General features: G+C 44.0%; 1 protein-coding gene across 3 annotated transcripts in view; it reads left to right on the top strand.

Annotated features, from left to right (window-relative positions):
- The window catches only part of matk (megakaryocyte-associated tyrosine kinase), an 84,249-nt gene that overhangs the window by 2,771 nt on the left and 58,682 nt on the right, over window positions 1-22,796 (top strand). The window contains exon 1 of one of the 3 annotated variants that reach the window (XM_080213240.1): window positions 11,344-11,407. The exons of 1 other annotated variant lie outside the window; for it this stretch is intronic. The gene's annotated coding sequence lies outside the window, so the exon portion shown is untranslated. Of the gene's footprint in view, window positions 1-11,343; window positions 11,408-12,187; window positions 12,246-22,796 lie in introns of those variants that run through there. One more of the 3 variants, XM_080213241.1, reaches the window with a different exon arrangement.

The raw sequence follows: 22,796 nt of genomic DNA, 5'->3' as shown, positions 1-22,796 counted from the left end.
GGTTCAGTTACTAGGTATACATGGAAAGGTAGTAAATTGGATTAGATATTGGCTCAATGGAAGAAGCCAGAGAGTGTTTGTGGAGGATTGCTTCTCTGAGTGGAAGCCTGTGACTAGTGGTGTGCCACAGGAATCAGTGCTGGGTCCATTGTTGTTTGTCATCTATATCAATGATCTGGATGATAATGTGGTAAATTGGATCAGCAAATTTGCTGTTAATGCAAAGATTGGAGGTGTAGTGGACAGTGAGGAAGGTTTTCAAAGCTTGCAGAGAGATTTGGACCAGCTAGAAAAATGGACTGAAAAATGGCAGATGGAGTTTAATGCAGACAAGTGTGAGGTATTGCACTTTGGAAGGACAAATCAAGGTGGAACATACAAGATAAATGGTAGGACACTGAAGAGTGTAGAACAGCGAGATCTGGGAATACAGATACATAATTCCCTAAAAGTGGTGTCACAGGTAGATAGGGTCATAAAGAGTGCTTTTGGAACATTGGCCGTTATAAATCAAAGTATTGAGTATAAGAGTTGGAATGTTATGGTGAGGTTGTATAAGACATTGGTGAGGCCAAATTTAGAGTATTGTGTGCAGTTTTGGTCACCTAATTACAGGAAGGATATTAATAAGGTTGAAAGAGTGCAGGAAAGGTTTACAAGGATGTTGCCAGGACTTGAGAAACTGAGTTACAGAGAAAGGTTGAATAGGTTAGGACTTTATTCCCTGGAGCGTAGAAGAATGAGGGGTGATTTGATAGAGGTGTATAAAATTATGATGGGTATAGATAGAATGAATGCACGCAGGTTTTTTCCACTGAGGCTAGGGGAGAAAAAAAACTAGAGGACATGGGTTAAGGGTGAAAGGGGAGAAGTTTAATGGGAATATTAGGGGCGGCTTCTTCACACAGAGAGTGGTGGGAGTGTGGAATGAGCTGCCAAATGAAGTGGTAAATGCGGGCTCACTTTTAACATTTAAGAAAAGCTTGGACAGATACATGGATGAGAGGGGTGTGGAGAGATATGGTCCAGGTGTGGGTCAGTGGGACTAGGCAGAAAAATGGTTCGGAACAGCCAAGAAGGGCCAAAAGGCCTGTTTCTGTGCTGTAATGTTCTATGGTTTTAATTGTTCACTGTTACAGAATTCAGCTCACTGCGAGCCAGTGCTCTAATTTCACAAGCCAGTTAAAAGGATCTGCTTTTATTTTTGATCTTTTATTTTAAAAACAAATCAAAAATGAACTTGTCTTTTGCTTCGCAGGAAGTTGCACAATTTACCACAGAAAATTTACCCCAATCAAAAGGGGCACTGTTTTTGTGCAGTTTATCAACCAGATCAGAATTTTCAAACTTTAAGAAATATTAACACAGAATTTACAAATCATGCCCTTTGCAGTAATTTGTTTTTAAAAAAAAATCAGGCCCACAATCACCAATATGGTCATCTCACGGCTTTATGGGCCAATTCTTTGGATATAACTGACAGGTGGCACAGTGGTTAGCACTGCTGCCTCACAGCTCCACAGACCTGGATTCAATTCCTGGCTTGGATCACTGTACAGTGGAGTTTGCACATTCTCCCCATGTCTACGCGGGCTTCCTCCAGGTGCTCTGGTTTCCTCCCACAGTCCAAAGATGTGTGGGTTGGGTGGATTGCCATGCAAAATTGACCCTTAGTGTCAGGAGGACTAGGAAGGTAAATATGTGGGGTTATGGGGATAGGGCCTAGGTGGGACTGTTGTCGGTACAGGCTTGCTGGGCCAAATGGCTTCCTTCTGCACTATAGAGATTCTATGTTCTGCTTGGATGGCAACCCTGAGTACTGGTACTTGGGGAGTGTGAAGTACCATTTCCAGTAGAAGCAATATTTTCAGGGATGTGGGATTTTGTAGAGAGCAGGAGTAGCACAGACTTTTTACAAGCAGATCTGGAATGATGAGACTGGCACTTATTGATCATTGGGCAACAGTGAGGGAACAGAAGTGAGCATGTTGGTCAGTGATTGGCACAGTGGTTAGCGCTGCTGCCTCACAGTGCCAGAGATCTGAGTTCGATTTCACAATAACTTGATTGCAGTGTTAATGTAAGCCTACTTGTGACACTAACAAACAAAAATTAAACTTTATATCAAGCACATGAATCATGGATTAACATCAGCATCAGCTTTGGAAAATATGACAGTATTATTTACAGGTTGTGAGGTTTCCGATCCATTAACCTGATGTTTTGGGCCATATTGAGTACAGTTGAGGACTGAGTTGCCAACCATCCCTGAATTAGTGTAGAGCCCAGAGGAATCTACATCCGAATCTCCCAGACACCGCTGAGAGCAACCTGAGAGAAAAATAGCAGGACTGTTAAAATAAGATAATGGTAAAGTGATAATGTCATTGGAGTAGTAATCCAGTAGGCTAATGTTCTGGGGACACAGGTTCAAATCTCACTATAGCAGCTGGTGGAATTTAAACGCAATTTATAAATTTGGAAATGAAAGCTAATCTCAGTAATTTTTATCTCATTCTTTTGCGGGATGTGGGTGTCTTTGGCTTGGCCGCCATTTATTGTCTGCCCCTAATTAGAACCATAGAATCCGTAGAAGGAAGTGCAGAAGGAAGCCATTCAGCCTATTAAATCTGCACAATCAAACCCAGGCCCTATCCTCGTACATTTACCCTAGCTAGCACCCCTGACACTGAGGGGCAATTTAGCATGGCCAATCAACCTAACCCGCACATCTTTGGACTATGGGAGAAAACAGGAGCACTCGGAGGAAATCCATGCAGACATGGGGAGAATGTGCAAACTCCACACAGACAGTGACCCAGTCTGGGAATCAAACTCGGGTCCCTGGCACTGTGGGGCAGCAATGCTAACCACTGCCACCATGCTGCCCTTGAGAAAGTGGTGGTGAGCCGCCTTGAAGGAACCCTGACAGTGAAGATGGGCATGAAACTACCTTCGATTGTCATATAAGCCCAACTGGGTCATTCCAGGAGAGAAAATCTGCCATTCTTACCTGGTCTGGCCTATGTATGAATTCAGACACATAGCAACCTGATTGACTCTTTACTGCCCTCTGAAGTCGCTGAATAAACCACAGTGTGGATTGTAACAGTTCAGGAAGGTGGCTCACCAACACTTTCTCAAGGGCAATCAGGGATAGGCAACAAGTGATGATATTGGAAGCAAGATCATCTAGCAGGGACTGACGGAGTAAATATGTGAGGTTACAGATGGGACCTGGGTGTGACTGTTGTTGGTGCAGGCTCAATGGGCTGAATGGCCTCCTTCTGCATTGCCAGGATTTTATGATTCTATCAAGTTCACACCCCATGAAAGAATAGAAAAAAATGCTCGACGTGGGTTTGATTTGATTTGATTTATTATTATCACATGTATTAGTATACAGTGAAAATTATTGTTTCTTACGCACTACAGACAAAACATACTGAACATTGAGAAGGAAAGGAAAGAACGCAGAATATGGTGTTACAGTCACAGCTAGGGTATAGGGAAAGATCAACTTATTGTGAGGTAGGTCTATTCAAAAATCTGATGGCAACAGGGAAGAAGCTGCTGTTAAATCGGTCGGTACGTGACCTCAGAGTTTTGTATCCTTTTCTCGATGAAAGAAGGTAGAGCAGAGTACGTCCGGGGTGCATAGGGTCCTTAATTATGCTGGTTGCTTTTCCAAGGCAGCAGGAAGTGTAGATAGCATCAATGAGTGGGAGGCTGGTTTGTGTGAGGGAATGGGCTTTGTTCACAACCCTTTTGTGGTTTCTTACAGTCTTGGGCAGAGCCTACTAGACTGTGATATAATCAGAAAGAATGCTTTCTATAGGGCACCTGTAAAGGTTCATAAGAGTTGTAGCAGACATGCCAAATTTCCTTAGGATTCTGAGAAAGTAGAGGCATTTGGTGGGTTTTCTTAACTATACTGTCGGCATAGGGGTCCAGGACAGGTTGTTGGTGATCTGGATACCTAAAAACTTGAAACTCTTAACGATTTCTACTTCGTTCCCATTGATGTAGACAGGGGCATGTCCTCCTCTACGCTTCCTGATATTCGATGACTATCTCATTCATTTTGTTCACATTTCTTGTGACCTACCTCCTCCCAACAGGCAACTAAGGCACTAATGGCATGGGTAGCCACCAACTGGATGCTAATGAGGTGCCCTCCATCGGTTCTTTAGCAAGGTTGGGGCAGAGATCATCAGCAGCTCCTCAGCCATACGGAGGGCAGTAGCTTTCTGATCTAGACTCACCCATGAGGAACTGGACACCACTGAGGGACAGCACCAGATAAAATCAGAAATTTGTCTCCCTGTTTAATGCACAATGGCATCACATTGACTGCAATAGTGGCCAACACAATATTGTCCATGGTGAATTTGTACTCCAATGTCTTCAGAGAGAAACACTGGAGTCATGCCATGTCATGGATCGTCTGTCTGAAGGTTCATTGGCTCACTGTCTGCTGGTGCTTCACCCTGAGCTAGTTTTCGGTCAGTTTTTGTCAAGTGTGTTTAGCCATTGCCTTCCACTCTTGGGACAGGGCGGGGGGCTGGGTGGGGGGAGCTGTTGGTGGTGGAGGCTCCAAATCTACTTCAATCAAACCAAGGATTGAACCTACACTAGAGATGTTAATCTGATCCACACACTAACCCAACTAAATGGCCCCTAATGTTGCAGCAAGAGGTTGGAAATAAAATCACATTTGGACCATCACACGGGATCATAGCGGGCAGGGGGGTGAACTATGCAAAGGTCTGTTGACTTTGGATGGGATTTTAGGGCAGGTGCAGCTGGAAAATCCCACCCTCCGTATGCCAAGTAAGTTTTATTAACCAGGGGGCTTATGTTAGTAGGTGTAACCACATGTCTTTGTTCAATAGATCTAAGCTGAGTAACTGTATACTTGTTCTAAATATGAACAAAACAGTTGTTCAACATGGATGTAATTTTTCCCTTTACATAGTTACACATCAACTTTTTTTAGAATCTAGTATGTGTACTGAGGTACTAAGTCGTTTCAGAAGGAAACTGATCAACTTGCCATGTGTTTTTGGATAGCAGCCTAGCATCCAGCCTTGTGACAATTATTCAATGACTGCGACTTTATGGTTTACTGGAATTGATTTCCCTATATCAGCCTGTACATGCTGAGGGAGTCGGGATGATGCAGTGGATTAATACAAAGAGTTTACACTGTGGCTTCATCTGAAAATCAGCCCCAGCAGAGGGGATGAGAATTGATAAGATAGTCAGTAATTTTCTGGATGACCATCTCCTGTTCCTGTAGTCCCCTCTGGATAGATCATTGATCGGGGGCATAGATTTAAGGTAAGAGCAGGAAGTTTAGAGGGGATTTGAGGTCAAACATTTTCACCCAAAGGGTGGTGGGAGTCTGGGACTCACTGCCTGAAAAGGTGATGGAGGCAGAGGCCCTCATAACATTTAAGAAGTATTTAGATACGCCTTTACCATGTCAAGGCAACCAAGGCTAGGGGCCAATTGCTGAAAAATGGGATTAGAGTAGTTGGGTGGTTTGTCTTTGACTGGCACAGATGCGATGGGCCAAAGGGTTTTTTCCTGTGCTTGTATACCTCAATGATTCTATGTTTTACTCCAGAGTGCTGGAGTAAATGTGATTGGGTATCGGATCAGTACAGTCTCACAACACAAAACTAATCCCAAACTCAAGAAGGCTAGTATCTAACCCTATGCTGTGCTTGATCAGAGAGTGTTAGATGGTCCAGTGTAGAGGGAGATTGATTTACTCTCTATCTAAAATGTGCTGCACTGAACTTGGGAGTGTTTGATGGGCCAATGCAGAGGCTGTTTTCAGCTATATCTAACTTGTATTTTTCAGGATCTGAGACTGTTAATGGGAGAATATAATACAAGAAGCTTTCTTCCTTCTATCTAACCAATAACATTTCTCACCTGGGGCTAATTCATATTAAGAAGTCTCACAACACCAGGTTAAAGCCTAACAGGTTTATTTGGAATCACAAGCTTTCGGAGCACTGCTCCTTCTTCATCAGGCGAGGGCTTTGAAATCTCGTGATTCCAAATAAACCTACTGGACTTTAACCTGGTGTTGTGAGACTTCTCACTGTGCCCAACCAAGTCCAATGCCGGCATCTCCACATCCTAATTAATATTGGCACTGATTTGAGAAATGTTTGACTGTACAGCAGTAACACCCCTCACAACAGAACACAAAATATAACTACTGTTATTGTATTGGAAACATCTTCCTGTATCAGAGCATGTAATCACCATCCCAGTGCAGACAGAGCACTGACCATCCCAGTGCAGACAGAGCACTGACCATCCCAGTAGAAACTAATTAAGAGACAATGTTACATTTGTTGTCAAAGTGTCTCTGCAGATTGCAAGTCTTTGAGATCTGAATACCATTGTAGAATGTCAATTTTTTTCCTGATGTTTGGCATCCTTTAAATAAATAGTGACAGTTTGACTGCAAGTTGGCAAAATATTTCGCAATACAGGCAGGGCATGAAACATACCTCCCTTCTTCAGGATGTTATTGTGACATAAAAACTTCACTGGCCAAAGTAAACAAGACTAAATAGATAAAAACAAATTACTGCAGATTCTGAGTGTCAGCAGATGAGGACCCCACCCCCCGTCCCTACCACCCTGCCATCAGCTGGTCTTCCTGGACAGCTCTCTTTGAGTCTTACGTGACCCCCTGAGCCCTGATGAGTGACTTTCCTGCATCAGCCCCTTCCAGCCACTCTCTACAAAAGGTCAGTTGTCCAGTTGGTCGAACCAGCTAAACCAGAGTAAGAATATATGAACACCTTGTGTTCAATGTGCGTGGATATTCCTGGATTCAAAGCAAAGGCATTCTGGGAGCAGGAATTCTAGCATTAAGGGGAAGCAATGGCCTGGTGGTATTATTGGTAGATCATTAATCCAGAAATTCAGCTTTTGTTCTAGGGACCGGGGTTCAAATCCCACAATGTCAGATGGTGGAATTTAAATTTAATAAAAAAACTATCTGGAATTAAGAATCTACTGATGACCATGAAACCATTGTCAATTGTTGGGAAAAAATCCCTTCTGGTTCATTAATGTCCTTTAGGGAAAGAAATCTTACCTGCTCTGACCCATGTGTGTCTCCAGAGCCACAGCAATGTGGGTGACTCTCAATTGCCCTCGGGCAACTAGGGATGGGCAATAAATGCTGGGCAACCAGCGATGCCAATTTCCAATGAATGAATTGAAAAAAGAATTCTAGATCAAAAGGAGGAGTCCCCAAAACTCTGCTGGGCTCTCACCAGGCACTGGGTGGGTTTTGTTCATCTCCAGAGCCACATTGATTGCTATGGCCAGATTCCTCTAAGATAGCTTTTCCTGCACCTCTTTTGGAAGTGGAGTCTGCAACACTGGCTTGAGCAGAAGCTGTCAGCCTTTCTCACTATGGTGTCTCGCTACTTCAGTTGGCTCAGTAGGTTGGTGTATCCATTGTTTATCCACTATATGTTGGGAACCGTAGCTTTAACCTGTGCACGCCATTTTATTTTTAATGATCATCAACACTGGGCTTCAGGAAGCCTTAGCAGCGTTTGGGTAACCCAGCATCGAACCATGTAAAAGAAGCTTGATTGTATTCTCTGCCTTTAGCACTTAGTGGGCAATTGATCCTGTGAAAGGCCATTCCACTGCCAACTCCTGGGAATCTGGTAGCCCAATTCCTGCTGACAGCACCTGTAAAGCAACATCATGTGCAGGAACGCCCATTAGATTTTAACCAGTTTAAATTTAGCTATATTGTCGAAAAGGCCAAGCTATGAGAACGAATTGCGTAGACTAGGCTTGTGTAGAGAAGGTTCAGGATTAATCTAATTATTCTAATATGAAGCAATGAAAGGAAGAGAAACTATTTCCTTTTGTGGGGAACCCAGAACAAATGAGACAGAATAAGGGGTGAACCATTCTGGGCTGATGTCAGGAAGCATTTCTTTACATAAAGCATCATGAAAATCTGGAATTCTCTCCTGATAATGGCTGTTGAAGTGAAATTAAAATATCAGAACAGTGGCGAGTGCACTTTTGTTTCATCAGGATATATGAGGAGATATAAAACCGAGGTGGTTAAGGGAGTCCAGATACAAATCAACCAAGATCATTGTGTTTCAGTCAGCCTGTATAAGCTGTATAAAGTATATCAGCTAACCTCATATTTGCACTGTCAAAATCCATGTTCAGGCTTATACTTGGCATATAGGTTGATCCTACCCCCTACCCTCTCCCCCACCCCCACAATTTTTCAGGTAATAACTGCATGTTTATGGATATATTTGTGCTATTTGCTGGCCACAGTGTTTCAGCAGGGAAATACATGCTTCGGTCAGTACGTGGATTCAGGTAGACGATTTGAGCTTGGGCTTTTTAAAGTCCTTTTTCATGATTATAAAAATAGCATGTTATGTGGCCAAGAGACTGTGGGGGAAGGTTAATACATACTGGCAGCAGGCAGACCACGCATGGTGGCCGGTGAATGGAAATGGGTCCTCCTGCAAAAAAAAATGCTGGTTTTAAGCTAAAAAAAATTGTAGCATTTATAACTTGTCAGATGTTCGAAAATACTGCTAGTGGCAACCACAAGACACGAAAAGACAAGATTCCTGGTGTAACTAGCCTGCATGGAACAAAATTAAAGCTTATGATAATTTTCAAATGTAAAACAAGACTCAAAATCAAGCTTCCTGGAGGAATTTTGTACATGTACCTGACAACGATTGGATGGATGAGGATGGCGGGAAGTTCTGGATTGAGAAGGGGTGAATTAGGCATTCCCGCAGCCCACAAAAAGAACACAACTCATTAGTGTTGGATAAGTTCAGATCTCATTTAATCAATGAGATCAAGTTTTAAAGTTCATTTATTAGTCTCAAGTCGACTTACATGAACTCTGCAGTGAAGTTATTGTGAAAATCCCCTAGTCGCCACACTCTGGCGCCTGTTCAGGTACTCTGAGGGAGAACGTAGCATGGCCAATGCACCTAACCAACACATCTTTTAGAACATAGAACATTACAGCACAGTACAGGCCCTACGGCCCTTGATGTTGCACCGACCAGTGGAACCAATCTAATGACCCTCTAACCTAAACTATTCCAACATTATCTGTATGCCTATCCAATGACCATTTGAATGTCCTTTTGGACTGTGGGAGGAATCCATAGCATCCATAGTTAAACCTGTAGATCTTTATCCACGGGTTTGGAGACATTTGCTTATTTCTGGTACTGTTTTGTGGCAAAATTACTTTCCCAGGAATTTTCTTGGCGGTTTGCTTCAACTCTGCCCCTTATGACTTTGGCAGAAATCCTGCTGGTGTTTTTAAGTGGAATTTTCACCAGACTTTATGGTCTTAGAGCATGAGACGTTCTGAGCAAATTACCAACGGCAATTCCTTAAGAATTTTGTTTTCTACACTTGCTTCCTGGAGATCCGGGTTTGCATTCAATAACTTTCCCCTGTAACACAGGAAAAGCTGTTCCTCAGAGTCGAGCAAGAACAACATTGCCACAGTGTATTTATCACTCTATCATGCTCACCCTTTCACAGGATAAGAAGCCTTGGCTACGCCAGCATTCTATTTATTTCTTGTGGAGCGGGTTATCAGCTGGGAAGAAGCTGACTTGCTCCCCATCTCCAGAATGTCATCTGTTACAAGAAAATAACTAGTCATGTGCTGATCACACTTTTGTATGAAGGACTTTTGTTTGTCTTTTATTAGTTTGAGCTTGTGGCTCCTTGTTCTACCCTTGCAACTTAATGTTAGATTATTGTCCCAAATTTTGCCTTTTGGTACAGTATCTTTTGTATCTCCAAAAGATCACCCTTGAGATGCCGTCAAGACTGAAATCTTTCCCATAATTCAAGACATAGGGATACCAGTGACAAAATCGTATGGCTCGCCTTTGTATGGCCTCCAGTTCACGAATGGCTCCTTGCGTCTTAGTAACCGGCGTTGTCCTAAAGTTGTGGGTTGGAATTCTCCGGTGTTGTAAAATGAAGATTTGGGAGGAAGCGGGGGTGGGGGGGAGTGCGGGGAGAGCTGGGTGAGAGAGAAATAAAATGGAGAAAAAGAGGAGAAAAGGTAAGGAAAGGGGGGAATAAAATAGAGTAAGTAAGTGGGCTGGGGGAAAGAAAAATAAAGAAAAACAATAAAGAAGTAAAAGGTAGGGAACAGTTAAAATTTTATTTTATTTTTAACTGTTTTTCTACCTTTTACTTCTTTACTGTCTTTCTCTATTTTTCTTTCTCTCCCACTCTTCACCCCTATTTTATTCCCCTTCCCTTACCCTTTCTCTATCTTTGCTTCCCCTTTTTCTCCATTTCATCTCTTTTCCACCCATTCCACCCCCGCCCACCCCCACATCTTCATCTGTCACAGTTTACCCTCTGATTTCAGCTTCTCTGTCATTGGGCCATTCACACCCTTTATTCTTTCTGTGGGCTGCCATTAGCAGCCTTTCCCCTGGTTGCTGTGGCTGTGACTCATCTTTCATTCCCTCACCCTGCAGAATAAATATTTCCCACTTTCTATGCCTTTCAGCTTTGACAAAGGGTCACCTGGACTTGAAATGTCAGCTCCCTTCTCTTTGCAGATGCTACCAGACCTGCTGAGATTTTCCAGCATTTGGGCTGATTTCTGGGATGAAGGCATTGTTTTATGAGGAAAGATTGAGCAAGTTGAGTCGAAGCTCATTGTAGCTCAAAAGAACATGTAAAACATGCCATTAATACTTCAATCAGCCTCATGTCCTTCCTGGGCATGAGGCTGGTTTCGCTAGCAAAACAGGGCTGGCAATATTGCGAGGTGAGAAAGCTGGCATGAACCTAATTTTTCTTGACCTAGTTTACTGGCTTGCCACACCAATTGACTGGCATGGCGAGCTGTAAGATCGCAACATGATCTTATTGACCGGCACAGCAAGATCAGTGGGCTGAATGGCCTATATCTGCTCGGGCTGAAGGTCTACTTCTGCTCCTATTTCTTCTGATTTTCTGTCTGTGTGTGCATACGTGTGTGTATGCATGTTGGTATGTACATATGAATGTCTGTGTGAGGGTGTCTGTGTGCAGACAATTGTGCATATGGACATACGTATGGACACGCATGTGTGTGTGTGTGCGCACATGTGTGAGAGAGATTTTGAGTATATTATGAATATGAGTTGATAAGCCTCTATTCAGCTCACTTCTGAGTACTTCCTGCTTTGTGACTGACCTCCTGACTTGCATACTTCAAGCTGAGGCGGACCAGCAGGAAGGTTTGTGGATGCTCACGTGGTATGTGTGAAATTAGCACATTGCTGCATTGCTGTAAAATCCTCCAGCCGTTACCTTCTTGCAGCTTGTAAGTCCTGTTTTCTATTTTCATATTTTGACAGACAAGAGGTAAAGGATAGAACATAAAGCTCAGAAGTTAGCAAGAAACAGTTGTGTTCAAAACCACAAGTAAGGGAAATTCTCTGTACTTGTTTTTGCAGTCACTTCCTTCTGAAAATTCAACCATTCTTCAAAGCAAATAATTTGAAACCAGATCAGTGATCTGATTCTGTGCATTCTGTAGTTGAAACCCAGTTCTGAAATTTTCCCCCTTCTCCCACTCTTAATGGAATATGATTTGATTTTGTTTTGATTTGGTTTGATTTATTATTGTCACATGTGTTAACATACAGTGAAAAGTATTGTTTCTTGCGTGCTATACGGACAAAGCATATCGTTCATTGAGAAGGAAACGAGAGAGTACAGAATGTAGTGTTACAGTCATAGCTAGGGTGTAGAGAAAGGTCAACTTAATGCAAGGTAAGTCCACTCAAAAGTCTGACAGCAGCAGGGAAGAAGCTATTCTTGAGTCGGTTGATACATGACCTCAGATTTTTGTATCTTTTTCCTGAAGGAAGAAGGTGGAAGAGAGAATGTCCGGGGTGCATGCGGTCCTTAATTGTGCTGGCTGCTTTTTCGAGGCAGCAGGAACTGTAGACAGAGCCAATGGATGGGATGGTTTACGTGATGAATTGGGCTACATTCACGACCTTTTGTAGTTCCTTGCCATCTTGGGCAGAGCAGGAGCCATACCAAGCTGTGATACAACCAGAAAGAATGCTTTCTATGGTGCATCTGTAAAAGTTGGTGAGAGTCGGAGCTGACAGGCCAAGTTTCCTCGGTCTTCTGAGAAAGTGGAGGCGTTGGTGGGCTTTCCTTAATTAATGTGTCGGCATGGGGGGACCAGGACAGACTGTTGATGATCTAGATACCTAAAAACTTGAAGCTCTTGACCCTTTCTACTTCATCCCCATTGATGTAGACAGGGGCATATTCTCCTTTATGCTTCCTGAAGTTGATGACAATCTCTTTCATTTTGTTGACATTGAGAGACAGAGATTATTGTTGCCGCACCAGTTCACCAGATTCTCTATCTCATTCCTGTACTCTGTCTTGTCATTGTTTGAGACCTGACCCACTATGGTGGTGTCGTCAGCAAACTTGAAAATTGAACTGGAGGGGAATTTGGCCACACATAGGTATATAAGGAGTATATTCGGGATCTGAGAACACAACCTTGTGGGGCACCGATGTTGAGGACGATCGTAAAGGAGGTGTTGTTGCCTATTTTTGCTGATTGTGGTCTGTGCATTAGGAAGTTCAGGATCCAGTCGCATAGGGAGGTGCTGAGGCCCAGGCCACGGAGTTTGGAGATGAGTTTTGTGGGAATAATAGTGTTGAAGGTTGAGCTGTAGTCAATAAATAGGAGTCTGACATAGATGTCCTTGTTATCTAGGTATTCCAGGGTTGAATGCAGGGCCAGGGAAATAGCGTCTGCTGTGGACCTGTTGCGACAGTAGGCAAACTGTAGTGGATCCAGGTCATCTGGGAGGCAGGAATTGATTTGTGGGAATATGGGTCTGTGATGTCCCTAAATAATGCATTCATGACTTTTGTCATTGTTAAAGAATAAAGGAAGACTTGCGAGAAGTATTTACTAATGTAAAGTAAGAAAGGGGAATGTGCAAAGCACAGTGCTGTAAACAGCAGAAATAATGACCAAGTCATTTAGTTTTTCTTTAGTAATGTTCGTAGAGGGATAAATTTATTGTTAATTTATTCATGGGATGTGGGCATTGCTGGCTGGGCCAGCATTTATTGTCTATCCCTAATTGCTCTTGAACTGAGAGGCGAGGTTAACTATAACAACGAAATGTCAGTCACATTGCTGTGGCTCTGAAGTCATACGTTGGTCAGATTGGGTAAGGATGACAGATTTCCTTCCTTAAAGGGAATTAGTGAACCAGATGGGTTTTTATGATAATCGACAATGGTTTCATGGTCATTATTAGACTTTTAATTCCAGATTTTCATTGAATTCAAATTTTACCATCTGCCATGGTGGGGTTCGAACCCAGGTCTCCAGAGAATTATCCTGGGTCTTTGGATTACTTGTCCAGTGACAATACCACAATGCCATCATCTCCCTCATGTTAGATATCCCACCCAGCATTTCTGATAGTGCAGCATTCCCTCAGCATCAGATTGGGAGAGTCAGAGGCTATCAGTCAGTGGCGTTTGAACTCAGAATTTTCTTGAGAAAGTAAGATGTGAAGGGGACATAAAAAGGCTGCAATGGTCAAGAAGCAGAAAATAGGAACAAGAGTAGGCCATTCAGCTCTTTTAGCCTGCACCGCCATTCATTTTGATCATGGCTGATCATCAAATTCAATATCCAGATCTCCCTTTCCCCCCATATCCTTTGATCCCTTTAGCCGCAAAGCTGTATCTAATTTCTTCTTGAAATCATGCCATATTTTGGTGTTAATACTTTGTGGTAGTGAATTCCACAGATCCACCACCCTCTGGGTGAAAAAACTTCTCCTCACCACAGTTCTAAAAGGTTTACCCCTATCCTCAAACTATGACCCTTAGTTCTGGACTCCCCCACCATTGGGAAATTCTTTCTGAGTCTACCCTGCCAAGCCCTGTTAGAATTTTATAAGTTTCTATGAGGTCCCCGCTAACTCTTCTAAACTCCAATGAACATAATCCTAACCAATTTAGTCAGTCCGCAAATGACAGACCTGCCATCTCAGGAATTAGCCTGGCAAATCTTCGCTGCACTTCCTCTATGGTAAGGACATCCTTCCTCAGATAAGGACACTGACACTGTACATAATACTCGAGGTGTGTCCTCACCAATGTCCTGGAGTGCAGACCAGAGATAGAGACCGGTCAACTGAATGGGTAAGACTGTAGTAGATGGAATACAAGGTGGAGAAGTGTGAAGTTAGCCACCCTGCTAGGTAAAACAGAACAGCAGAATGTTGTTAAAAGGGTAAGGGACTGGGAATTGTTACTATTCCCAGGGTCCTGCGTGTCTCCGTCTACAAATCACAGCTAATTAATAGACAGGCACAACAAGCAATTAGGAAAGGAAATGGTGCTCTTAGATTCTCAATAATCTAATCTGACAGTAAGAGAAGGGTGAAAATCGCAACTTGATTTTAGGCACCTTTGTACACAACTTGCTTCTTAAACATACCATTTTGCACAGTACCTTGGCTTGTTCAGCCTGGATTCAACTGCTTGCTGATCATTTCTACCACTGCTAATTATGGGTTTCTATAAATATTCTATTTCCAGAACAAATTCTGCAATGTCTGAGTTTCAACAGCATGACTAAACAGTGAAGACTCCTAATTGTGTGTTTACAGTCAACTTTACAAATCTAATCCTGCTCCGCACAGTCCCAACGGATCAGTGCCTTCCTTATTGGAAGGGACTCAGCTCCTCCCATTAGAAGAATCTCTTCAACTTTGTAATGCCCTCATTTGAGATGCTCGCCTTCTCTGTCCAAGTTAATTTTTCACAAGCGTTATTTTTACCTGAAGTGTTGCCAGCCTTGGTTTTCCCTTTTCTATGTTTTGTCTTGTCCTTTTCCTCAGTAATTTTGCTGCCATCCAGTACCTCCCTGTCCCTGCTCCCTAAGTAAACATAATTTTATTTACTTGTCTCAAGTGAGAAGCGTTTCTGCTCATTGAACAGGGGCCAAAAGCTCATTAATGCAGGATATTGCTACACAATGATAGAGGAGCCAAATCAGGAAGCAATGATTTTAGATAGACTGTTGTTGGATTTACAGGTGGCACGCTGGCACAGCGGTTAGCGCTGCTGCCCTCACAGCGTCACGGACCCAGATTTCAATTCCCGGTTTAGGTCACTGTCTGTGTGGAGTCTGCACATTTTCCCCGTGTCTGCGTGAGTTTCTTCAGGGCGCTCCAGTTTCCTCCCACAGTGCGAAGATATGCGGGGTAGCTGGATTGGGCATCCTTAGTATCAGAGGGACTAGGTAGGGTAAATGCATGGGGTTATGAGGTTAGGGCCTGGGTGAGATTGTGGGCAGTGCACACTCGATCGGCCAAATGGCCGCCTCCTGCACTGTAGGGATTCCATGATTCTGTTAAGGAGGTCTTTGTGGTGCAGTGGGTAATGTCCTTGCCTCTGAACAAGAAGCTCTGGATTCAAGTCCCACCCCAGGACCTGATGGTGAAGGAAGGTACGATCCTAATAGGTTGAATATCAGCCTGCAAAATGCTTCCAACACGTGCCAATGGCAGGTGGTATGAGAGGGAGAGTCTCGTTGTCGGCCATGCTGGATGTAGGGTTGTGCCTCTCAAGCTATAAGACTCTGACAACAGGCTAGCAACCTGTTGCTGGAAAAGCCTCACCATGGGAACAGATCAAAATTTGCCTTGTGCACCACTGGGTACATAGGAACAAGAATAGGCCATTCAGCCCAACGAACCTGTTACACCATTCCCCCCAGTGAGATCATGGCTGAGCTGTGGCCTAACTCCATATACCTGCCTTTGGTCCATGTCCCTTAATACCTTTCTTTGCTTCACACAAATTTATCTGCATGCTTTGCGTGCAGGAGTGCTTCCAAACATCTCTTCTGAACATTTTGGCCATAACGTTTAGACTGTACCCTCTAGTTCTAGAATCTCCTGGAAATATCCTGTCTCTATCTACCCTAGAATAGTGGTAGGAAGGACTATTACTTACGTGGCGAAAAATTGCAGCATGTGACGGTGCAGAGGGACCTTGGGGTCCTTGTGCAGGAGTCACAAAAACCCAGCCTGCAGGTGCAGCAGGTGGTCAGGGAGGCGAATGGGATGCTGGCCTTCATAGCGAGGGGGATTGAATATAAAAGTAGGGAGGTCTTGCTGCAGCTGTATAGGGCGCTGGTGAGGCCGCAGCTGGAGTACTGTGTGCAGTTTTGGTCGCAGCACTTATGCAAGGATATTTTGGCCTTGGAGGGAGTGCAGAGGAGGTTTACTAGGCTGATTCCGGAGTTGAGGGGGTTGAGCTATGAGGAGAGGCTGAATGAACTAGGCTTGTACTCGTTAGAGTTTAGAAGAATGAGGGGAGATCTCATTGAGATGTATAAGATGTTGAATGGGATGGATAGGATAGAGGTGGAGAGGCTCTTCCTGCTCAGAAAGGACAGTAGGACTAGGGGGCACAGCCTCAAGATAAAGGGGGGGTGGTTTAGAACAGAGTTGAGGAGGAACTTCTTCACTCAAAGGGTGGTGAATCTCTGGAATTCTCTGCCCGTTGAAGTGGTGGAGGCTGCCTCGCTAAATATTTTTAAGAAGCGGGTTGATGGGTTTTTGATAAGCGAGGGGATTAAGGGTTATGGGGAGAGGGCGGGAATGTGGAACTGAGCCACGACAGATCAGCCATGATCTTATTGAATGGCGGGGCAGGCTCGAGGGGCTGGATGGCCTACTCCTGCTCCTATTTCTTATGTTCTTATGTTCTGTCTTTTCCTGTTAGTGCCTTGAATAAGAGATCACCCCTTAACCTTCTAAATTCCAGAAAAACAGGCCTAATTTGTATAATCTCTCCTCATAATTAAACCCCTGATGTCCAGGTATCATCCTTGTAAATCTACGCTGCACTCCCTCCAAGGCCAATATATCCTTCCTATGGTGTGGTGCCCCGATGTGCTCACAGTAACTCCAAGTGGAGTCTAACCAGGGTTTTGTATAGCTGCAGCATAACCTCTGCATTCTTATACTCCAGTCCTCTCGATATAAAGATCAGCATCTCATTTGCCTTCTTGATTATTTTTCGCACTTGTATTCATTCGTGGGGCATGGGCGTCACTGGCTCATCAGCATTTATTGCCCATCCCTAATTGCCCAAGAGCAGTTGAGATTCAACCACATTGCTGTGAGTCATATGTGGGCCAGACCAGGTAAGGATGGCAGATTTCCTCACCTAAAGGACATTAGTGAACTAGATGGGTTTTCTGACAATCAACAATGGCTTCATGATCATCAGCAGGTCCTTAATTCCAGATATTTTTTAATTGAATTCAAATTCCGCCGTCTGCTGTAGCAGGATTCGAACCCGGGTCCCCAGAACATTAGTTGAGTTTTTGGATTAATAGGCTAGCGATAATACCACTAGGCCATCGCCTCCCCGTTTTAAAAATCTATGCACCTGAACGTCCATGGCGCTTCGGACAGCTACTGTATTTAACATCATAACATCAAGAAAATACCCTGATCGATCCTTTTTTGGTCCAAAATGAATAACCTCACTCTTGTTTTTAGATTGAAATCCATGTGGCACAGTTTTGCCCATTCACGTAGTTTATTGATAACCCTTTGTAATCTTAATTTATCAGCTACATGTTCCATAGGTACGGGAAGAGGAACCGCAGCAGTTAGATTTTAAGAAGCCCATGCAATTATATAAGGTGGGAAAGCTGAAGGAGATGAGGAATTCCACAGAAACAATGGGTTGGATTCCACCCCCTCACACACACCGTGCCTCCCCCCCCCCACCTCACAATCCCTCACCCCTCAGCATGTCTGCTGGCAGCGAAGACAACTCAACATTAGCCACTGGTCCCACCGACGTCTACGGCATTTTTGGTGACCCGCCTGTTTCATCACCGGGGAGCCTGCCGTGGGTTGGGGGGAGGGGATCATCTTCGGCAGGACTGGAAGGGCTTGCTCAATGGGTTAGAACAGCAGATACTGAGGATAATGAGGGCAATGTGGAGATACAGGAACACTGTAGGGTGATAAAGATACAGGATCAACATTTGGGGAGGTGGTGGTTTTGCTCTCTGTGGAACTTCATGCAATCATTTCTGGTTCTCACAATCTCCTGTCACTCCCACAGTGATCTGGCCCAGCCTTTTACTTATTTTGCTGGTTTGTTGTGCTACTCGATGAGTCACCAACATTTTTCCACTTTGGGCTTCCCACAATCAGGGCGGGATGGTGACACAGTGGTTAGCACTGCTGCCTCACAGCTCCAAAGACCTGGGTTCGATTCCTGGCTTGGGTCACTGTGTAGAGTTTGTACGTTCTCCCCGTGTCTGCGTGTGTTTCTTCTGGGTGCTTCAGTTTCCCTCCTATGGATAGAATCCATAGAATTCCTACAGTGCAAATGGAGGCCATTCAGCCCATTGAGTCTGCACCAACCACAATCCCATCCAGGCCCTATTCTTTTAACCCCACGTGCGTACCCTGACACTAGGGTCAATTTAGCATGGCCAATCAATCTAACTCACATATTGCAAATTAGGCACATTGGCCATGCTAAATTGCCCCTAAGTGTCCCAGTATGCTTAGGTTAGAGAATTAGCGGTGTAGATATGTGAAATTAGGGGGATAGGGCGCGGCTGGGATTGTTATTGGTGCAGGCTTGATGGGCCAAATGGCCTCCTTCTGCACTGTAGGATTCTATGAATCAACATTTAGGTGTGGCTAATCCAGTCTAATAGTGATCACCAGTATAACTCTTCAGCAGTAGCCATTGCCTCTGGCTGTGTTTTATCATTAAAATGTGGAATTCCTCACCTCCTTTAGTTTTCCCTTTCCTTCGATCGCAGCAGCTGATAGTGTGGGAAATGGGGGAAGTTCTGAAAGTGTGTGGCGACACACACTCAGCTCACATTCAGTTGTCAGCAACAGAAAAACCAGTGCAGGGTTTAAACTTCCCAACATCTTCGTGGAATGCAGCTCCACAAAGCTTTGTTACCGCCAGTTCCAATGGCCAATGCATTAGTTAGACCTGTGATCAGTGGCTCACATTCACCTGTGATCAGTGGATCAGTTCAACCTGTGATTGATAGATCAGTTTGATAAATGATCCGTGAGTGGATCAGTTAAACCTCTGATCGATAGATCAGTTCGATACATGATCAGTGGATCAGTTACACCTGTGGTCAGTGGATCAGTTAGACCTGTGGTCAGTCGTTCAGTCAGGCCTGTGATTAGTAGATCAGTTTGATCTGTAATCTGTGGATCAATCTGACCTGTGATCTCTGAATACTTGATTCAAAGTCACACTTGAAAACCAAACATCCCCCTTGTGTTTTTTTTCTTCGGTACTAGGGATAAGTGCAAGTACAAACCTAAGTCCCAATTTAAAACAAATAGATCACACATCAAAATGTGATCTCTCCCAAGACAAATCCTGGCTGTTGTATATTATCAGCGGCAGTCCGTTTCATTTTTAAAATGTACCAAGGAACATTTTCAAAATTTTAATTTCATTTGTCTCAATTTAGGAGCCTATTTTGAGCTCCCCTGGTGAACTGGCCAATGTTCATCCCTCCACTAACACCACAAAAACCGATTGGCTAGTCTCATTTACATTTGCTGCTTGTGGGAGATTGCTGTGTACAAATATCTGGAAGAGAATTCACAGTAAAAGGTAACTTTTAGAATGAAGCATTCTTTTCCCCTTCCGTTCATGTTAATTTTTACTTTTTTAAATTCACTTGTGGGATGTGGGTGTTGCTGGCTAGGCCAGCATTTATTGCCCATTCCTAATAGCCCATTAGTAGATGGTGGTGAAAAGCTGCAGTCCCTGTGATGTAGGTAGACCTATACTGCTGTTATATTTACAGGATTTTAACCCAGTGACAGTGAAGGAACGGTGATATATTTTCAAGTCAGGATGGTGAGTGACTTGGAGGAGAACCTCCAGGAGGTGGATTTTCATTGTCTTTGTCCTTCTAGATGGCAGAGGTTGTGAGTTTTCAGACAAGGCACAGAGTTTGCCATAACTTTGACTGACGATGATCAAAGTTCCCGAGACAAACCAGAAACGGAGATTCCATTGATTCTCTTGACGTGACATTCAGAGGATCTGCCTGAGGGAAATTCCTGCTGATGTGAAGGCACGCTAAGAGGAGGTCTTGTGATGCAGTGGGTGGTATCGCTGCCTCTGAGTCAGAAATTGTGGGTTTAAGTCCCATTTCAGGATATGAAGGCCAAGGAAGGTATGTGCATGACAGGGCCAAACAGTTTGACTATCAACGTGCAAATCCTTCCAAAACAAGTTAAAGTTTTAAAATTGATTTATTAGTGTCACAAGTAGGCTTACATTAACACTGCAATGAAGTTACTGTGAAAATCGCCTAGTCACCACAATCTGGCGCCTGTTCCAGTACACTGAGGGAGAATTTAGCATGGCCAGTGCATCTATCTAACCAGCATGTCATTTGGACTGTGGGAGGAAATTGGAGCACCCGGAAGAAACCCACGCAGACATGGGGAGAACATGCAAATTCCATATAGACAGTGACCCAAGCCAGGAATCGAAACTGAGTCCCTGGCACTGTGAGGCAGCAGTGCTAACCACGGTAAAAGCAAAAGTGATGCCTAGTCAGCCATGCGATGGAAATAATGTTGGTGACACAACCACTGCAGCTCCAGACTACAATGTGCAGGTAAAAAGAGCACAGTGACTCAAACTCCTTGTGTGAGCTGTAACGTGCACCTGCCACCTTGGCACAATAGGATCTGAAAAGTTTAAACAGTTTCTGTACAACTGTTCATTATTTTTACAATGAAACGGTTAGGATCAAAAACTAAAATGTGCAATCAGACACCTCTGATCAGCTGCTTCAGCGTTTTGTGGTCACTAAGTTGTGATTCTGTAATACAATTTGCCAACACTCTGCTTCCCACAATAGCAACAACTTGTATTTAAAAGGCACCATAACAAGAACAACAGCTTCCACTTACGTAGCACCTTCAATGTAACAAAGCATCCTAAGGCTCTTCACGGGAGGCACTGGCAAAGGCTGGTCCTGCCTGCTGTGGGAATCATCGCGGGCAAGGTGGAAAGTTTGACAGACCGCCAAAAGGACTGTTGACTTCAGGCGGGAATCTCTGATTGCAGCGGCAGATCAAGCTGGAAAATCCCAATTGAAATATAACATCAAGCCATGTATTAGGGCAAATGACTGAGCACTTGGCGTTCGGAAGTGCCTGAAAGATGGAATACCAAGAGGCGGAGAACATGAGCGAGGGGAATCCCAGAGCTTGGGGCCCAAGCAGCTAAAGGCATAGCCAACAGTGGGAGGGGAATTAAATTTGGATCAGGAGGTTGAAGTGAGAGGAGTGAAGATGCGTCAGAGGGACATGAAACTGCAGAGGTTAACTGTAAAAATAAACACATGTTCTCCACAGTGAGGCAAATGGAGAAGTGGATGATCAGAACTTTACAGCCTTGTGGATGAAAATCGTTGCAACCCCGAAAGAATGATTCAGATTTCACACAGAGCAATTTACTTAGCATCATCCACCCATTCATCGGGACACAGCGTGTGGGAGGAAACCGGAGCACCCAGAGGAAACCCATGCAGACATGGGGAGAATGTGCAAACTCCACATAGATAGGCATTGGACAGAATTCAGGCTGAAAAGGCCAGTAGGCATTATAGAGGGACTGACTCACTCTGAGGGAGTGCAGCACTATCAGGGCTGCAGCTTTTGGGGTGACATTTAAATAACCTCTATTTGCTCTCTGTGGCAGATGTGAAAAATTCCATAGTATCATTTGAAAAGGGAAAGAAGATTTCTTGGTTAACTATCCCTCAACCAGCATCACTCAAACTGATTAGCTGGCAATATAAATAATTTTCTGTTGTGGAAACTGGAAACTACACAAATGACTGTTGCATTTTCATAATAATCCTACTGAGGCCAGTCCTCAATCACCAATCACCATTTATTTATAATGGTAGTCAAGTGCTGTTCAATGGTTACAGTGTACAGGTCAGCCGTGAGTCTATCAACTGCTGGCTTGAGTGGAGCCAGCAAGCTATAAACCCCCTGCGCAGCTCCTTCCCTAATGGACAAGCCCCCCCTCACCTCACAGGGAATTTCATATTTAACAAGACCCAGAGGGAGATCTGTTGATGATCCCCCATGGCTATCAGAACATCCCTCCCCCTTCAAGTTCATTTCTTCCTCCATAGTCCTGGCAGGGGAGATGGTGGTGGGTGGGGAGCTTCTCTGCCACCTGGCAATTGGTCTGGGGTTGAGTGGAGACAGGATCAGAGGTTGTGAAGCAGATTGAAGACCTTCGCTTCCGAAAGGAGCATTATAAAGCCATCAACCCCAGCTCTCTTGAGGTCTCACTATAGTTGGGCGCTGCTATCTTCCGCTTCTGTGTCCTCATTACTCGGAGGGACAGGCGTGGGGTCAGCTTCCAGTTGTGGATTGATACTGACAATTGTCACTCCCCATGGTGATGAGGCCTGCACTGACATGGGCTCCTTACTCCTGAGACAGTCCAAGTATTTCTGACTATTTTGCTCTGCACACGGACTTTATAAGACACAGGCCCTGTTTTTTTTTTCCATTATGATCCCGGGGATCCAACTGAGGTTGTCTTCAAAGTTCCTTCTTCTTAAATATGTGACTTCC

Source organism: Carcharhinus amblyrhynchos, chromosome 26, assembly GCF_965287045.1.
Source record: "Carcharhinus amblyrhynchos chromosome 26, sCarAmb.v2.hapA, whole genome shotgun sequence".
NCBI classification, from domain to species: domain Eukaryota; kingdom Metazoa; phylum Chordata; class Chondrichthyes; order Carcharhiniformes; family Carcharhinidae; genus Carcharhinus; species Carcharhinus amblyrhynchos.
Note: the sequence above shows the minus strand (reverse complement) of the source record. Positions and strands in the feature narration are given on the sequence as shown.